This window comes from Coenobita brevimanus, chromosome 100 (assembly GCF_032717465.1).
Source record: "Coenobita brevimanus isolate Jiangsu-jjx chromosome 100, ASM3271746v2, whole genome shotgun sequence".
NCBI lineage: Eukaryota > Metazoa > Arthropoda > Malacostraca > Decapoda > Coenobitidae > Coenobita > Coenobita brevimanus.
In genome coordinates this window covers 26,353,087-26,373,095 of record NC_137053.1, presented here as the reverse complement: position 1 = coordinate 26,373,095, position 20,009 = coordinate 26,353,087, and the positions used below count along the sequence as shown (strand labels likewise).

Below are 20,009 nucleotides of genomic sequence, written 5' to 3'. Positions count from 1 at the left end.
TAGTCGGCTTTAAAGAATCTTTTCGAACCTCCACGTTTTAAGGTCTGTCCTAAGCTGAAGAAACTCGTGTGCGCAGCAAGAATAACACAGAAAAATGTGCCACAGGATTGAAGAATTAGCCTTCTCAGATCGATGATGAAGTTTCACAACTGGCTATCGAGCGGATCATTTTATGCACTCACTAAAGACCTATAGAATAAATCAGATTAGTTTATGGAAATACTAACTCTTCTAATGCAAAAAGTCTCCTATACCGAACAAAATATTCTGGCTGCAGGAAAAAGCAAGAAACGGTGCCAAGGCACAACAAACCCGTCCCCGGCAGTCATTTTAGTACTGATACATAAACACAACAGGATTTCTAGTCAAAGATGTCACATATCAAATCTGGAGTAAATGGAGTGAAAATTGACGATTTCATACCCATCTGAAATTTTAGACCCAACCCACTTGACATTGACCCCCATACCACTAACTGGGGGGGTTACCCCCTGATTTAATGAGGCATATTATTGGATGTAGATTTGAAAGATGCACCTTTAGATTTTGGTTTCATGTCGGTATGACGAATTTGAAAAGAGTTATAGCGAAAAAAAAATTATTTTAACCCGTCCCTATTTTTTTTTTACATTTTTAGTCCCTACAGCCTAGGCCTTGGCACAATTTGGCCCCAAATTTAATAAGATGACCAGAAAGTCATAGCCCATCATCCCTGCAATTTTAGTCAATATCGCACCAGTAGTTTTCAAGTAAAGTTGTTAACAGACAGACAGATAGACAAACAAACAAAGAGACAAACCGAGTGAAAACAATACCCGTCCCAAGCTCCTCGGGGGGGGAGGTAATAAGATGCAAACAACGTTCTAGGACTGAAGTGGTTAAAATCTAGCTGGCCACACCGTCCCTCACCACCAGCACCGATGCCATCTCAGGTCACTGACATCATAAGAATACATGACCTCCTAATACAGACTCCTTTACCCCCTAACAGTCTGCCTGGCTGGGTTGTCTTGGCATCTGATGGTCCTTCCTACTTATAAGCTTTTTCTCTCTATTTGTCTGTCTGTCTGTTGGCCAGCTCCATGCTGCTCTTCTTGTTGGTCGTGTTTTCTTTCTTTTGGACAGCTCCAAGCTGCCCATTTCTTTCTTGTAGTCTTTCTTGCATTCTTTCTTGTTTAATTGTCGTAGGCACTTCTACCTTTTAGAATTAACTGATTATGACCAAACCTGGACACGATGACCAGCCTATGGCCTAGATGTATCTGCAAGGTTTTGGTTGCTCAGGAAGTACCTATTGCCTAGCAGCAGCCAAAAGAACGCTTTTTTTCTTGTTTAACCCGCCCCATCCCGATGTTTTCTGGGCAGTGGTACGCCCCAGTCCCGACATTTTTGGACCTTTTTTTTTTAGGCTCAAACATTCACTTTTGGTGAGAAACATCGAAAATTCATAGAGAAATCGCTCACCTGAGGTTTAAAATACTCGATCCAGGTACGAGTACCTCCTTACCTGACTGGGTTTTCTAACAGGCTGGCACCAAAGAAAACGAGTTTTATGGGAGGGTAACTATTTTATCCACTCATAAACAGTATTTATTTATTTACTTGGTACGAATTTATATGTAGTACAAGAGTATATTGGTTTTCAAACAGTAATATAGGCATTATAAACATTGTTTCACTCACTAACTCATCACCATTCATGACCTTTTTTTCCCACATTACTTGATCATCATTTCTGACTGTATCTTCCTCTAATGCTATGTAAACTTTGTCCTCCACATTGTCATCGATTGGGGAATCACTCTGGTCCTGAATGTCTTTATTGGCCAGGTCACTGGTAACAGGTGAATTGCCGAGACAATGGCGTGCAGGGGGGGGGAGAGGTTATGTGGTGTAAGGTATTGTCCCTGCTTGGCATCTTGTAGAGGAATAGAGGAAGGTGTCCCGTGTATACGTGCCAAAAATCACTCACGAAATCACTCGCGAAAATTGAAAATTGTGCAAATTAGGGACCTCGCAATGTTGCCGCGTTAATTTACGTCTCCGGGATATGAGTGTACATCATGTGAGGACGTGAATTCATGTCTCAGGACGGGGCGGGTTAATTGTGGCCGGCACTTCTACCTTTTAGAATTAACCAATTCCAACCAATCCTGGACACAATGACCAGCCTATGAACCAGTTGTGTCTGCAAGGTTTTGGTTGCTAGGCAACCACTCGTTTCCTAGCAACGGCTGAAAACCCTCTTTTATCAAACTGTTCATATTTTGAGCCAGAGACGCATTACTAATGGGCATAGAAAGCTTGGGTAGTGTGATGACTAAGGATGAAAGTTTAGAGGGTGAAGTGCATGAAAGGGTACAACAGGGAAGAAAGGATGCTGGTTCTTTAGGATCAGTGATAAGGAACAGGGAAGAGAGCATAGAAGTAAAAAAGTCACTACATGAAAGTATTGCAATACCAACTCTAACATATGGAAGTGAAGCTTGGACCTTGTTGGACGTACAAAAGTCAAGAGTGAGCAGTGGAAGTGAGTTATGTGTGAGAAGCATGTCTAGTTACGTGGAGAGACAGACTAACAAATAAGGAAGTGAAGGAGCATTGTGGTGTGGATGTGGATGTGATAGAAAGCGTTAGGAGATATACACTGAGGTGGTTTGGCCGTGTGGAGAGGATGGAGAGCGAGAGACTAACGAGGAGAGTGTGTGAGTGAGGTGGAGGGGGGGATAGGGAGTGGGAGGCCGAGGATGAGATGGAGAGATGGAGTGGAGATGTACATGAGAGAGGGGTGTGTGAGCTTGGAGCAAAGAAATAAAATTGCTTTGAACAGGGCGACATGAAGGGAATTCTTTGGTGGCCACCCCTTATGTGATTGAGGCTCCTGGCAATAGATAGATAGATAGATAGATAGATAGATAGCTCTGACTAACTTAGACGTAATCTTGCAGTCATTCCCTATTGGAAGTGTTTCATCCATTTTTCCCCTCTCTCCTCTAGTTTTCGAGTGGTAACCCCGCAAAGATTGCCCTCAGCTTCCCTAGCAGTCTTGTGTAATTGTGGCAGGCATTTCTAACCTTCAAGATTAACCAGTTCCTACCAAACTTGGACACAATGACTAGCCTATGACCTACCTGTGTCTGCAAGGTTTTGGTTGCTAGGGAACTACTCGTTTCATAGCAACGATCCCCTTAGCCCTGCCGTGGTTGTGGGTCTGGAAATTGTAGGGACCCAGCAACCGGCCCTAGTACCATTTTTTCGAAATTTGCAAAATTAATTTGTCTTTCTTACCAAATTGAACAAAAACGTCTGACGCACCTGACAATGCAATTTTTAGCTTCCTAAACCCATCCTGTGCTTCACAATGAAGAGCGAAAATTGTGTAAAATGGCTGCATACATGCCAATGAAAAATAAGTAGAGGAGAGAAAGAACATTACACTAAGAAATTTTCACATTTCCGCCCCAAAGTTTCAGTGGTGTTGAAATGGTTTGAATTGACCAGATATGTGTATAACAAACAAAATCATTGCATAATATTGGTGTTTTCATTTTAATTTTTTTTATTTTTTCACATTTTTCGGGGTTTATGTTGTTTATGGAAGTACAGAGTTATTTCTGTTGTTTGGATGGTTTAGTTTGTGTCCAAAGAGAGGTGAGAGATGGTATTTTTAAGACTCAGACCAGATAAGGTCCTCCTTTCTGTGTATAGGCCGAATAGCAGTGACTAAAATTCGATTCACCATCGTCGTCTGCCGGCTTGTCTTTCTTGTATTCTTTTCTCTTGTTTAATTGTGGCAGACACTTCTACCTTTGAGAATTAATTACTTCCAACCAAACTTCACTAAAATGACCAGCCTATGACCTAGCTGTGTCAGCAAGTTTTTGGTTGTTAGGGAACCACTCATTCCTTAGCAATGGCCAAAAACCTGCTTTTTTCATACTTTTCACGTTTTGAGCTGTAGAAGCATTACTTACGGGCATAGAAAGCTCCGACTTTTTTAATGCATAGTCTTGAGGTCTTTCCTTATCGGAAGTGTGCCATCCATTTTTCCCCTCTCTCCTCTGGTTTTTGAATGACAACCCTGCAAAGATTAGCCTCAGCATCCCTAGCAACCAGTACAGGTTTTCAAAAATGCCCATTTATTTCCCCAGCAGCTTGATGGAATTAAATGAAAATTTGCATGCTTATAGACATTGAGTAGTATTATAACTTTCTGTTGTACGCTTATGTGCTACATTGGCCAAGTCATGGGTCAAAGGTCTTCACATGCAAAAACGGTGAAAATAGCTAGAATCATGACAATGCTCGTGCAAAATGCTAAAGCTCCAAAAATTATTATACCAGGTCCATGATCCTTGGGTGAAATGTTGCACTGGAGTACGTCCATCCAAAAACTACATTTAGTGTCAAAACTCACTTCCAGTCACAGATAGCGCCACCTAGTTGTACAGATGGCTAAGAAGAAAGTGCAACCAAATATGCTGGTGTGTGGCGATATCTGGCAGCTGTTCCGTAGTAAACACTCGTATTTTTTCAATGGATCACTCAGAGTCTACAACTTTTGTAAGGATGCACGTGATTGGCTGAAGCGTTCAGTATCGGAACAAATGTTTTGTCCCTTATTTATTACTGAATATTAACTACGTGGCAAGAAGTAATGTATACAGATGATGTCTATGTACTAAATAAGCAAGCTGTAATTACAGTTATAGTAAGAATAACACGTAGCAATGATTACCGATTAACTTATGGTATTATGTTAGCATTGAGAAAGATGTTTCAGGGGTTAGTTTCGAATGATTTTGACCTTTGAAGCAGCGGAACCTGTCCGAGGCACATTGTCTAATTGGTGTCGGTATCTGTCGAGATGCAAAGTTTCCTTACGAAATGGGCTAATATGACACGTTAGGTAATTACACACGCTCTGAAAATTAGTGTAATATATAAGTGATCTAAGATTGGCCATTCCAGTTCAATATCACTAGCAGTGCATATTTTTGTAAATCGTTTATGAAAGTCTTATAATATTCCCTCAGTACGATGTCATTTATCATTTTGGTTACAGAAAGTTAAATATAAAAAGGAGAGAATAACTGCCTGCTCAGCTAAAGGACCTACCTTAACTATTCCCCCTAGTATCATGATTCATAACCGAATACTTGATGCAGTTTAATTACTTCATTGCAAAGTGATACTGACAACAGCGTGTGTCCACACTGTGAATCTGGTAGCACGCTACTTGTAGTGCTCCATCGGTGAGAAGCGGTCTCAACCCCGGGTAAATTACCCCCAGCGCAGTCATTGCAGTCATTCTGCATTTAAACACTTTTCGTTATATATACGCTAGGTCCATTGTCTACATAAACGGATGTGTTGTTTGTGTATATTATGGCCAACGATCCAAAAGTATTTGGAATATGAAAAACAGCTTAGGTATGCTGCAATGCTCTAGTAGGTTAACCAGAGATCAAACTCGCTACCCTACACCCGCTGCCATTCACCTTCCTCCATTTCCCCATGTCAGTGCACCTCGCCGTATCACCGTCAATTCGACAACAGATATAACCTGACTACCTTGTATATTGTGATGTTCGTGTAGAAACTATAAACACCTATCAAATGTTTGGATTTCGATATGATTCAGTGTTGTTAATATGATGTCTACTGTGAGGAGATTGCTCCAGTCGAATTGGAGGGGCCTAAAAGCCATGTTCGGCATACCTCCTCACACCGTTGTTCTCATGAACCCTTTCTCCCTTCTCATCTCACTGTGGTGTGGAACGGAGGAATACATTTAACAATTAAATATCCTCATGCCTGTCATTGCACCCATATGTATTGCTGCCGAGCATCACTGATTTTTTTTTTTTTCAACCATCGCGTATTTCTATGCAGTTCGGGATGCAGTAAATATTTTATGAAAAGGAGGGTAGGAATGTCAAGGTAAGAAAACTGTGAAATGGCGAAATAGAGACGACGGAAATTTTCGGCATTTAACCTTACATTATACCGACACATGTTTGCTGCGTACTGTTAATTATACGAGGCTAGCTAAACTGATATCGTCAGATAGGAGTTTGTGCTTAGTAATTCTGTGACCGAGAATATCTGAGAGCTATATCAGACACCAACACGTTCACCATTAACGATTGGACTATATTAAGATATGTGAGATGATAAACTACGGAAACTAAAAGTGCTTTAATATCAGTTCAAAATCAGTAGTTGGCTTCATAGCAAATAGGCGGAGTCTAGCTTTAGCAGAATGGTTTCGTATAATGGTCTAAACAGTGAAAGGCAAGTATTTTACCATGCATGAAAACCATTGAATATCATCCACTCTGCACTGTGTGAGTCAGTATTACTAATTAATGAATTTAATTAATTAAATTATCATATATATATTGGTCTTGAATAGATAGGGAGGTTGAATCAATAGATGAGATAATAAGAGCGTGCTGCCATGAAGTGTCATTCATTGCCTCACATCATAAAATTATGTGATCAGGGATCCATAGATCTCACCCACATCGTCATGGCGCGTCATGGCAGCAAATAGAAAACAACGTCAAGGTGACAAACATGCCCTGCGAGGAAGGATAGTGGGAATGAGAGAGAGTGGCCCATCAACCTGCAATATAGCAGAGGAACTTGGCATTCACCGCACCACTGTATATCGCTGGCTCAAGAGGTGGGAGGCGGAAGGCAACCTGAGAAATCACCCTAAACCAGGACGGGTGAGAAAAACCACGGCTGAAGAGGTTCAGGGTATGAGAGTAATTTGATACCCATCCATTCAGCAACACGGTGGCAGCTAGAGAACAGTTGCAGTTGGATGTGTCTGCAGAGACTATGCGGCAGAGCATGAAGGAAATGGGCTATCGATACCGAACACTAGCGATCAAACCCAGGTTAACCCGCCCCGTCCCGACGACGTATGGGTACGTCACCACGATTTGCATTTGCCAGTCCCGGCGACGTACCAGTACGTCGTGCAATTGCAAGGTACCTAATTTGCACAATTTTCAATTTTCGCACGTGATTTTTCGTATGTATACACGAGACACCTTCCTCTATTCCTGTACAAGATACCAAGCAGGGACAATGCCTTACACTGCATAACCTCCCCCCTCCCCCCCTCACGCCATTATCTTGGCAAAGGACCTGTTACCAGTGACCTGGCTAGTAAAGTTATTCAGGGCCAGAGTGATTCCCCAATCGATGACAATGTGGAGGACAATGTTTACATAGCATTAGAAGAAGAAACAGCCAGAAATAATGATCAGGTAGTGTGGCAAAAATAGGTCAGGTATGGTGATTAGTTAGTGAGTGAAACAATGCTTATAATGCCTTTATTACTGCTTGAAAACCAATATACTGTCATACTACATATACATTCGTACCAAGTAAATAAATAAATACCGTTTATGAGTGGATAAAATAGTTACCCTCCCATAGAACTCGTTTTCTTTGGTGCCAGCATGTTAGAAAACCCACTCAGGTAAGGAGGAACTCCTACCTGGATTGGGCACTTTAAACCTCAGGTGAGCGATTTCTCTATGAATTTTCGATGTTTCTCACCAAAAGCGAAGGTTTTAGCCAAAAAAAAAAAAATCGAAAATACCTCGGGACTGGGGGATGTCGGAGGTGCGGAATACCTCGGGACGTGACGGGTTAACGGAGCATCATCGGTAATTTCGGCTCCAGTTTGCCCAGCGTTATGTGGAGGAAGGCTTGGACCACTGAGGGAGAGTAGTTTTCTCTGATGAGAAAACATTCAGCTTCACATCTCGTGGGAAACTTCATTGCTGGAGGCGAGACAATACGAGGTAATTTTATATATATATATATATATATATATATATATATATATATATATATATGTGTGTGTGTGTGTGTGTGTGTGTGTGTGTGTGTGTGTGAACATACGAAATAAAAACCAAAACATGTCTTTATACATTATATAACATGTCTTCTAGGTATGATGAGAACATCTACCATGTAGCTCGCAGCGGTCACGTGACTTGCAACGTGTGAGGATGGATTTTCCTGTAGGGGGTTGGACAGGTCACACAGACAGAGCATAGGTTCACTCCAGGTAAGTATTTTGAGATACTTGAGGAAGTGATGATGCCCCCTGTCCGCTCCTACGCCCTCCCAGATCCAGAGACCATTATCTTCATACAGGATAACAGTCCTGTTCACACAGCTAGGGTAGTGAAACGGTGGTTTGACGAACAGCGCCACCTTGATCTAATCTGGCCTAGCAACAGCCCTGACCTGAACACTATAGAAAACATGCGGGCTAACATTGTGAATACGTGGGAGCCAGCACAGGAAAGAACTCCAGAGCAACTCATGCAACACATGACATCGGAGTGGCTAGTCTTGAGAGGGTAACAGACTCTCATTCACAACCACGTGGGTTCCGTCCCAGAGCGCCTCCACAGTGTAATAGTGAAGACTGGTGGTTGGACAAAGTACTAAACTGTCCAGTAATATTGCTTCTTGCAACACTTCCTTGTCATGCCTTTTATGGAGCACATTTAATAACTCTCATGCATGTTGATATTTCTGTTTTCCTACTAATGTTAGTAAGTAAAAATTAAATGTATTTTTTTACAGTAGGATAATATGTAGAGAGTGGAAATATAAACCTTGTGCATTAAAGATATGAAGAGAATGTATATAAATAAAAATAAATGTAAAGCAGTGGTTTTATTTTTGAGCGCATGGCTACACTGTGAATTACGAGAACGTTTTCGAGCCCCGATACACACTTCCTTGTGATTAATAAGTTCTTAGAGTATCACTGATCAAAGGAAAATACAGTATTAACCTTCCCTGTTCCTTAAGAACATGTAGGTGTACTGTATTACTCATTACCAACCTTTATATATCTTGGTGAACGTGTTGGTGTCTGACATAGCTTTCAGATATTCTCGGTCACAGAATTACTAAGCACAAACTCCTATCTGACGATATCAGTTTAGCTAGCCTCGTATAATTAACAGTACGCAGCAAACATGTGTCGGTATAATGTAAGGTTAAATGCCGAAAATTTCCGTCGTCTCTATTTCGTCATTTCACAGTTTTCTTACCTTGACATTCCTACCCTCCTTTTCATAAAATAGTTACTGCATCCTGAACTGCATAGAAATACGCGATGGTTGAAAAAAAAAGAAAGAAAGAAAATAAAATATTAGTGATGCCCGGCAGCAATACATATGGGTGCAATGACAGGCACTGAGGATATATAATTGTTAAAGGTATTCCTCCGTTCCACACCACAATGAGATGAGAAGGGAGGAAGGATTCATGAGAACAACGGTGTGAGGAGGTATGCCGAACATGGCTTTTAGGCCCCTCCAATTCGACTGGAGCAATCTCCTCACAGTAGACATCATATTAACAACACTGAATCATATCGAAATCCAAACATTTGATAGGTGTTTATAGTTTCTACACGAACATCACAATATACAAGGTAGTCAGGTTATATCTGTTGTCGAACTGACGGTGATACGGCGAGGTGCACTGACATGGGGAAATGGAGGAAGGTGAATGGCAGCGGGCTTAGGGTAGCGAGTTTGATCTCTGGTTAACCTACTAGAGCATTGCAGCATACCTAAGCTGTTTTTCATATTCCAAATACTTTTGGATCGTTGGCCATAATATACACAAACAACACATCCGTTTATGTATACAATGGACCTAGCGTATATATAACGAAAAGTGTTTAAATGCAGAATGACTGCAATGACTGCGCTGGGGGTAATTTACCCGGGGTTGAGATCGCTTCTCACAGGTGGAGCACTACAAGTAGCGTGCTACCAGATTCACAGTGTGGACACTCGCTGTTGTCAGTATCACTTTGCAATGAAGTAATTAAACTGCATCAAGTATTCGGTTATGAATCATGATACTAGGGGGAATAGTTAAGGTAGTTCCTTTAGCTGAGCAGGCAATTATTCTCTCCTTTTTAAATTTAACTTTCTGTAACCAAAATGAATTAATTATAAATGACATCGTACTGAGGGAATATTATAAGACTTGCATAAACGATTTACAAAAATATGCACTGCTAGTGATGTTGAACTGGAATGGCCAATCTTAGATCACTTATATATTACACTAATTTTCAGAGCGTGTGTAATTACCTAACGTGTCATATTAGCCCATTTCGTAAGGAAACTTTGCATCTCGACAGATACCGACACCAATTAGACAATGTGCCTCGGACAGGTTCCGCTGCTTCAAAGGTCAAAATCATTCGAAACTAACCCCTGAAACATCTTTCTCAATGCTAACATAATACCATAAGTTAATCGGTAATCATTGTTACGTGTTATTCTTACTATAATTGTAATTACAGCTTGCTTATTTAGTAGATAGACATCATCTGTATACATTACTTCTTGCCACGTAGTTAATATTCAGTAATAAATAAGGGACAAAACATTTGTTCCGATACTGAACGCTTCAGCCAAACACGTGCATCCTTACAAAAGTTGTAGACTCCGAGTGATCCATTGAAAAAATATGAGTGTTTACTACGGAGCAGCTGCCAGATATCGCCACACACCAGCATATTTGGCTGCACTTTCTTCTTGGCCAACTGTACATCTGGTGGGCCATTCCACGAGTTTCACGTTCCCTAGATCCTCAGTGGGTGGATGTAATCGAATGAAACTTTGCATACTTAAAGACGTTAATGAGTACCACAAGTGTGCTTGATACATGCCTGACCTATGTCCGTCGGGTCAGTAGTCAAAGGTCATCAAGTGCAAAAAATATGAAAATTGCCAAAACTACGACCTTGCTCGCACGAAATGCTAAGACTCCGAAGATTATTAAGCCAGGGCCAACATTCTTGGGTGGAATGTTGCACTGGAGTAATATAGATATGACTTTTAGTGTCGAAACTCACTTGCGGCCACTGATAAAGCTTGGTCCGCTTAGAGGTGGTCATTGTCGTCTACGGCTTGTCTGTCTGTCTGTCTGTCTCTGTCTCTGTCTGTCTGTCTGTCTCTGTCTCTCTGTCTGTCTGTCTCTGTCTGTCTGTCTCTCTCTCTCGTCGGTCATTTTATGTATCATTCTAATTCTACATTCAGTTATATAATTCAACCTCACATGGACTTTCTTCAAGTTTATTTTTTCCCCCTACTTCTGACAAATTAACACTATTTCCTCCTCGCTTTTATTTTTTTTTATCTCTCTCCATCTCACTTCCTTCATTCTCATTTGCCTCTTGTCTTCTCTCTTTATCTTCCTCTCGTTTGCCTTCCTTGTACTGATCTCTTAACTTAAAATCATTTCCATTCTGTCCTTGCAATTTACGTGTTTTATTTTTTTTCCGTTCACTTTCCTTCCGTGTATTTTAGTTCTGACACAAACGCAAATTATCTGTGGCCTCTTCGCCAAGTATTTTTTCTTACTCATTCCTTCTCTGTCGGTCCCATTCAGTCACTGGCTTCCTTCCCTCTCGCTCACTTTTTTTTTTAATCGTCTACTTTTAGTAAGGAGAGACGATATAATGTGTGTGTGTGTGTGTGTGTGTGTGTGTGTGTGTGTGTGTGTGTGTGTGTGTGTGTGTGTGTGTGTGTGCGCGCGCGCGCGTATCTGATGCCAAAATATCTCGAATAATTGTGGAGGAATTTTCATCAAACTTTCAGGAAATAAAATCTATGTGGATGTGCAGAAGCCTATTACCTTTGTTGAGGATTTGATCAAAGACGACTGATTGCCGGCACCCATATATATTTTAATATGGATTGGCTTTTTTTTTGCGTAATGCAATGACAGAGTTCCGTAGAGTTTACTAATTAGCTTGAAATTTGGTTTGTAGGTAATTTGTACCTTATCCACCAACATATTTGGCAGGCGATTATTAGCACTTGGCCTCCGAATGCTTTCGTTTAATTTACATACTCTTTCCTTCACACTTCTCACGTGACACATATTCCTTTCGAAATAAACTTCTTTAATCCCTTTCACTCAATCCCCTCTTACTTAGTCAGACTCATCTCTGCATTTCTTTTCCTCCCTTCGGTTTTCAAAAGTAACAGATTGCGATAGTAAAAAATTCTTTTGAAGTTATTACAAAAATCTAACAAGATTTCATTTTCAAGCTTTTTGTTGTAGCAACCAAGATTTCTGTTTCTTCAACGGCAGTCAATTATTCTGTTTCATGTTGGAAGGAGAGTGGAAAGGTTACAAGAGGATCAGAAAAAGGCAGAGTATAAGAGAGAAGTGGAGGAACGATTGGGCAAATATGAATTGGAGCAGATGGGGGACGTGGAAGGTGTGTGCAGGATATTTAAAGAAGAAATATGTGCAGAATGTGATGTGGTGTGTGGGAGGAAGAGAAGACGGAGGGGGGTGCAAGGAACAGCGTGGTGGAATGAAGAGGTGAGACAGATTGTGGCACAAAAGAAGAAAACATACAATGAATGGATGAGAAATAGGGGCATGGAAGAAGTTGAGAGGCAGAAGAGAGAGTTATATGTAGAAAGAAAGAGAAAGGTGAAAAGATTAGTAAGAGAGAGTAAGAAGAGAGTGGATGAGGAATTTGGAAGGAATTTGAGTGTAAATTGGAGGGACTGTAAGAAAATGTTCTGGAAAGAGGTGAAGAGAGTAAGACAGGGTGGAAGTGAGGTTAGCAGGGGAGTGAAAGATAAAAATGGTAGATTACTAGTGAAGAAGGACGAAAAAGTGAGCAGATGGAGAGAACACTTAAAGGAATTGTTGAACATACAAGATGGAAGTAATGCGAGTATAAGTGGCTGGGGAATGGCTGGGAGAAGGAGGGAGGTGAGAAGACAGGAAGAAATCAGTAGAATAGAATTTGTGGAAGCAATGAAGAAAGTTAAACTGGGGAAAGCCCCAGAAATTGATGGAGTGTGTGGTGAAATGCTGAAGTATGGGGGAGAGATAGTAGTAGAATGGATGTGGAAGATGTGTAGATTGGCCTGGGAGGAAGGTAGAGTCCCGGAGGATTGGAAGTCAGGTATAATTATTCCCTTGTACAAAGGAAAAGAGGAAAAAGAAGTGTGTTTTAATCATAGGGGCATTTGTCTTTTTAGTATAATAGGAAAAGTGTATGGTAGGATACTTATTGACAGAGTTAGAGAAAGAATAGATGAATTAGTTGGAGAATAACAGGGAGGCTTTAGGAAGGGAAGATGTTGTGTAAAACAGATATTCATTCTCAGATCTTTAGTGCAAAAGTTTCTAGAGAAGGGAAAGAAGTTGTATGCGGCTTTCATGGATTTGGAGAAAGCATATGACAGGGTGGATAGACAAGGATTGTGGAAAGTATTAAGAATATATGGAGTAGATGGAAAGTTGTTGAATGCTGTGAAGAGTATGTATGATGATGCTAAGGCTGCAGTGTGTGTGGATGGTGAACTGAGTGAATTTCTCTCTTTGAAGGTTGGATTGAAACAGGGATGTGTCATGTCTCCATGGTTGTTCAATCTGTACATGGATGGGGTAATAAAAGAGGTACAAGGTAGGGTAGTAGATGTTGGAGTGGCCCTGGTGAGAGAGGATACTGTTTGGAAACTCCCTGTACTGTTGTTTGCAGATGATACTGTGTTGTTGAATGAAGACGAAGGGGAGCTGCAAAGCTTGGTGGATGAGTTTAGGAGAATGTGTAAGAAACGGAATCTAAAGGTGAATGTAGGGAAGAGTAAAGTGATGGTCTTTGAGAGAGGTGAAGTCAGTGAATGTACAGCGAGGTTGGATGGTGAGGAATTGGAAAATGTGATTACGTTTAAGTACTTGGGTAGTGTGATGAGTAAGGATGGAGGTTTGGAGGGTGAAGTGCTTGAAAGGATACAGCAGGGAAGAAAGGTTGCTGGTTCTTTGAAAGCAGTGATAAGAAACAGGGAAGTGAGCATGGAAGTGAAAAAGTTACTACATGACAGTATTGTGATACCAACTCAAAAGCATGGAAGTGAAGCTTGGACGTTGTTGGAAGGACACAAGTCAAGAGTGAGAGCAGTGGAAATGAGTTATTTAAGAGAAGCCTGTGGAGTCACATGGAGAGACAGGCTGACGAATGAGGATATAAAGGAGCGTTGTGGTGTGGATGTGGATGTGATAGGAAGCGTTATGAGGAACACACTGAGGTGGTTTGGCCATGTGGAGAGGATGGAGGGTGAAAGACTGACGAAGAGAGTGTATGTGAGTGAGGCCGAGGATGAGATGGAGGGATGGGGTGGAGAGATATATGAGAGAGTGGGGTGTGAGTTGGGAGCAGGGCAGTGAAATGGCGGGGGACAGGGCGACGTGGAGGCGATTTGTTTGTGACCACCCCAAACGGGATTGAGGCGTCTGGCAATAGATAGATAGATAGATAGATAGATGTTTATAAAATTGGCATTAAACGACTTTTCTCATGCAGACCAATTGGATACAGCTACAGCCAGAACACAACGCAGAGGCAGAATATTATTACCCAGTCTATTTTTTCAGCATACAATTGGTTGATTTAATGTATTTTCGTTACACTGATCCATTCTTGTTGAATATCTATGATTGGTTCATTCTTTTTTTATTTATTTTTTTACTATAGTGGATACTTTTGTGGTTGTACGATCAGCAAGCATGAGATATAACCGTTTAATATGCCTTTATCGTCACAGACTAAGCACTCACGCTGTATCCTGCCTTTAACAACCAGCCTCACAATGACCTGCTGTTCTGGCGCTGTTTGCATTCCTGTGTACTGCATTCATCTCATTCGTCACTCTCTAATTCACATGTACTTCTGCTTCTTCTTTTCTGCCCCCTCCCCCCCTCTGTCTGTCTGTCTGTCTGTCTGTCTCTGTCTCTGTCGCTGTCTCTGCCTCTGTTTGTCTGTCTGTCTGTCTCTGTCTGTCTCTGTCTCTCTCTCTCTCTCTATCCGTCTTGCGCACTCAACTAACCTTTGCCCATTCTCGTGTGACAGTCTTGAAAAGTGTTTGCATTTTTTTTCTCTTTAATTCGACTTCTTTTACAACAACAGTAAAATAAAGGAAAAACAATATAGGAAGAGATAAAGTGAAAACTGTGACAGATTAAAAAATACTCGAGACAGTAAGTGTAAATATAAAAATATTGTACCAGGAAAATGAAGAGAGATGGAAAATTCGGATGAGAGAAAGGATGAAAGAGGGTGTGGAAGAGAGACGGTAAGGCAGAGAACGGAACACAATGGGAGGGAGAGGAAGAGTTGAAGGAGAGGGAGAGGGAAGGGGAAGTGAGGGGAGGGGCGGTGCAGTAGCGAACGAGTCAATAAACTGGTCCGGGCATTTTTTAATCAGGCTGACCTAAATTTTCAGACAGTGCTGGCCATTGAGCATGCAAGGGTGAGTGAGTGAGTGAGCAAGCAGGGAATGAGCGAGTGAGCGAGGAGTCAGTGAATGCATGAATGGGGAGTGGCTGAGTAAGTAAGTGAATGAGTGGGGAGTGAGTGACTAAGGATGCGAGTGAATGAGTGAGTGAATGAATGTCTGAGTGTGAATTAAATGAGCGGGGAATTGGCGAGTGAATGAGGAGCGAGTGAGTGGCAAATGAGTGAGTTACTGAGCGAGTAGGGAACATGTGAGCAGGAAATGAGTGAATGGGGAGTGAGTGAGTAAATGACTGAGTGAGGCGTGAGTGGAGATTGAGTGAGTCTGTATATGTTAAGCAGGTGTACGAATGTGTGATCTAGAGCATTCAGAGAGTGACTAGGGAAGGGGCTGAGTGTGAGTGAAAGTGAATAGCTGAGAAGTTACTGATGGAGTAAGGAGTGAATGAGTGAGTAAACGAGTGAGAGAGCGAGTAACAAGCAAGAGTGTGGGTGACTGAGTGAAAGTTTGTGAGGGACTGTGTGGATAACTGGAGAGTGAGTGAGTGGAGGGAGTGTGAGTTAGTGAGGGAAGTGGGTGCAAGAGTGGGAAATAAGTGCGTGAGTGAGTGCATAGTGAGTGGGCGAGTAGGAAGTGAATGGGTGAATGAATGAGTAGGGAGTGACTGATTGAGGGAATGGGGAGTGACTAACTGACTGAGATCATGGGGAGTGTTTTAGTGAGGGACTGGGGAATAAATGGGTAGCTGAGTGACTGAGTGAGTGAATGAGTGACTGAGTGGGAAGTATTTAGATGATGTATTGGTGAGTGAGTTGCTGAATGTATGAGTGGAGAGTGAATAATTGAGTGTATGAGTGAGTGATAAAAGTGTGGAAGGAGGCAAGTGGAGAAGCATATACTGAGTGATGGGGGAGGGGGTGCAATTGCTGGTGGAGTGCCCTGGTGAGTTTGAGTGGACAGAATGAATATCGAAGAGGAGAGAGAGTGGCGGATGTAAGAGAAGAGGGGTGGGGTGGAGGTGGAGTTCGGGGGGGAAGTGAAGTTGTAGGGAATGTTTTAGTATGGAGGTGGTGGAAAAAGTGAATGAGAGAGTGAAAGTAAGGAAAATGAGTGAAAAGTAAAGGAATTGAAGGCAAAGTGAAGCCTGACTTTCGTGAAAGACGTAGAGGGAAATGTAGAGAAATAACAGGGAAGGGGAGGATGGAGGGAGATGGTTTTGTGAAGAATGGATTGGCAAGAAATGGGGAGAAGTTGGCGGGAGAAGAGATAATGGGAAGACTTGAGGGGGTGCGAGGACAGGAAAGGGGGAAAGGGAAAGGTTAGGAAACAGGGATGGAATGAGAGAAGGTCAGGGGAAAGGAAGAGAAGGAAAAAAGTTGTGAAAATAAAAGATTACGAAGATAAGGAAAAATAATAGGAAACTAGCGGGCCACCAAGGGAAGAATCACACCAGCTGCGAGCCAATACATATCTAGCGCGGCTCGGAATATGACCTTGACCTTAGTCTACTTTCACCAATTTCGAACTCGTAGGAGATTTTCATCCCTGCTACACACCTGTAAAATTTTGTGATATCATGAGCGGTTGCGAAGTTATCGTGCTAACAGACACACAGACACACAGACAGACGGGCAAACTGAAAACAATACTCGGAGGAGATTTTCATCCCTACTACACACCTGTAAAATTTGGGGATGATATCTTGAGTGGTTGCGAAGTTATCGCGATAATAGAAAGACAGACCTTTACCTACCTTTCACCAATTTCGATCTCGTGATTGCTTTTTTTCTTTAGTGCACACCCGTAACATTTTGTGATGATATCTTGAGCGGTTGTGAAGTTATCGTGCTAACACACACACACACACACACACACACACACACACACACACACACACACACACACACACAAACTGAAAACAATACCAGCTTCGCTATCGCGGCAGGTAAAGAGGAGAGGAGAGAGGAAGTGACAAAAGGGTAAAGGGGCTGAGAGGATGGGAGCAGCGGGAAGAGGAGAAAAGGGGTGAGGGGGTAAGAGGGAGGCGATGAGAAGAGAAAAGTAGGGATGGCGGGCGAAATGAGACGAGATGGAGAGTGTAGTAAGGGAGAGGTGTAAGATATGAGTAAACGTGTGTTGAAATAAGGAGAAATGGGAAGTAGTGAGAAGAGTGGTGGGTAGAATACTAGGTGGAAGAAAGAAAGTAGGGAATAGGCAATGGTGAGGAGTAACAGCGAGGTGAGTGAAGGAGTAGGAGAAAGAGGCAGGAGGGAGGAGGGATAGATATAATGGGAAACTGAAATGGGAGTTTGGGTACAGGGAGGAGGGAGAAGACGTGGAGAGAAGGGAGACAGGACAAGAGGGATGAATGAAGATGGAAACAGATGTGTAGTTCGTGACGAATACCTAGCCAATTTACTCTACCATGTCTTTGGTCTCTATCCAATTTCCTCATTACACCTGCGCATGCAGCACAAAAGAGTTGTGTATTTGGTTCGATTCCACTGTCTGTCCTTCTGTTTGTCTGGCCGAAATAGATGATAGTTAACATGTCATAGGCATGATCAACTCAAACGGTTTTGTTTCGACATTTATCAAACGTGGTGGAAGGCTACAGGGACGGAAAAAGGTGAAATGAAGTAATTTTGAGAATAATAACTCAAAGGCAAAATTCACAGGACAATGCTTCTAACTTTTAGCTAAAACAGGTATGATTCTGGATTAATTAAACTCGATGAAATGGTTTAAGGTTAAAAGAGGATAATAATATTTTCAAGAGGACAGGTCAAAGGTCTAGGTCCTGGATAAGGTCAACTTAAACACTGGAAATGCAATTTGGACTATATTTGTTGGACGTGTTCAGGGTCAGGAGAAGGATGAATTGATTCGATTACACTGGTCAACAGCCAAATGATTCTCATACGTGAGTATGTGTCCCTGACTAATTTGATAGCACTGGTTTCAAATCTGATATTCATTTTGCGCTACCGGACCAGGTTTCATGAATATTAGACTGAAAACATATTCGATATATCATAATTCGTCTCAACCTTGTAACATATTTTGAGGCATACACACAAAATTTTGTGATGATTTATGGTACAAAAATATGGAAATCCAATGCACATTTTATTGGCAAGCGATGAAGTTCTAAAAATACTTCTTCACTTTGCTTTTCCGCTTGTTCAGCTGACTCTCTTCACGTTGTAGCATCCAGCAGTAGTCGCCCATCATGCTGGGACTGAATCGGCCTTGATACCTGCTCTCCACTATAGCAATGTCTCGGTGAAACCTATCACCGTGCTCGTCATTGATGTCTCTGAGGTTATCTGTGAAGAAATCGAGGTGGAAGTGAAAGAAATGATTCTTCAAGGACATGCGTGAGCCCAGAGCTCAATAACTCTTTAACATGCCGGCCACAATTTCTTCGTAGTTGTCTGCATGATGGTTTCCAAGGTAGTTCTGTGAGACATTCACGATCACGAATGATTCTCATTCGTCCCTCTCCAGCGGGTTTAATGCCTTGATGAAGTCACCATCATTAACCAGCAAGTGGATCTGAGGACCAGTCAAGACCCCTGCTTTCAACTTGGCCTCTGATACCACGCCACCGAGCTTCATAGATAAGTATTGAAACCCAGTACCCATTTGATCCATGACTTTTACGAAATTTCTTGCCAAACCCAGCTTGAGATGCAGTGGAGGCAAGAGTATGTTTTCTGGATCCATAAGGGGTTTGTGAAGACATTTAAACCTTCCCAGTGCATCTTTTGGTCTTGCTGGCCATTCTTTTCTTACATAGTGCTCGGTATTACAGTAGCTGTGCTGTTCCACAAGCAGAAAAAGCTCATGTGCTTTGTATAACTGCTCTGAAGGCCCAGAAGTAGACTGATCACTTTGAAGTCCCTGCATAATCCACTGATGTTTCCCATATTCGATAGTGGAAAGCACACTCTTCATAGTTTCATAGCTCTCGGTCATCTTCTTCGCGTGTGCCATTGGCATGGATGGACGCTGATTCTCGTTGTGTAGGAGGACTGCTTTCAGAGCGTCTTTTCCTGAATCTATAAACAGCCTCCAATCATCCAGCTTGTATGGATCAGACTTGCAGAGTTGTTGCATGAGAGACACCGCGTCATCACAATAGCAAAGGTTGTTTACCATTTTGAAAAATGCAGACAGTTGTCTATGCTGATGACGCGCCGTAGTGATGCATGCTCCATCTTCCAGCAGGCTACGCTGCTTCGGTCGTGATCCCAGGAGCTCTGCCTTTTCTTTAGACAACTCAAGGTCCCTTATGAGATCACGAAGGGCTCCTTGGTTGAATGGTTTGGGCCCACTTTTTCCTAAGTCATCCTGGTAGTCATCCCTGGGGCTATGATTGGAATCAGATTCGCTGCTCAGTTCGTGTTCAGCAGGTGGACTTGGAACTGGCAGTTTTGCACTGTGTAGCACTGGTCGGATTGCAGAAGTGATATTGGAGTACTATACTGTGGCTACTGTCTTGACAGTTATTCCTTTGATGCTCGTGAGACAGAAGTAGCAGTCGTTGCTGTGGTCTTTGGGCTCTCGCCACACCACTGATATAGCGAATGGCAAACCCAAACTTCGTTTTCCATGCATCCATTCACTCAGATGATTGACACAGGATCTACACGCTATGTGAGG

At 42.1% G+C, this 20,009-nt stretch overlaps 1 protein-coding gene and 1 pseudogene across 1 annotated transcript in view; both read right to left on the bottom strand.

Annotated features, from left to right (window-relative positions):
* The window catches only part of LOC145414527 (uncharacterized), a 65,284-nt pseudogene extending 58,737 nt beyond the window's left edge, over positions 1–6,547 (bottom strand).
* Positions 1–20,009, bottom strand: part of LOC145414612 (synaptogenesis protein syg-2-like) — a 1,004,755-nt gene that overhangs the window by 544,104 nt on the left and 440,642 nt on the right. The window lies entirely within an intron of this gene.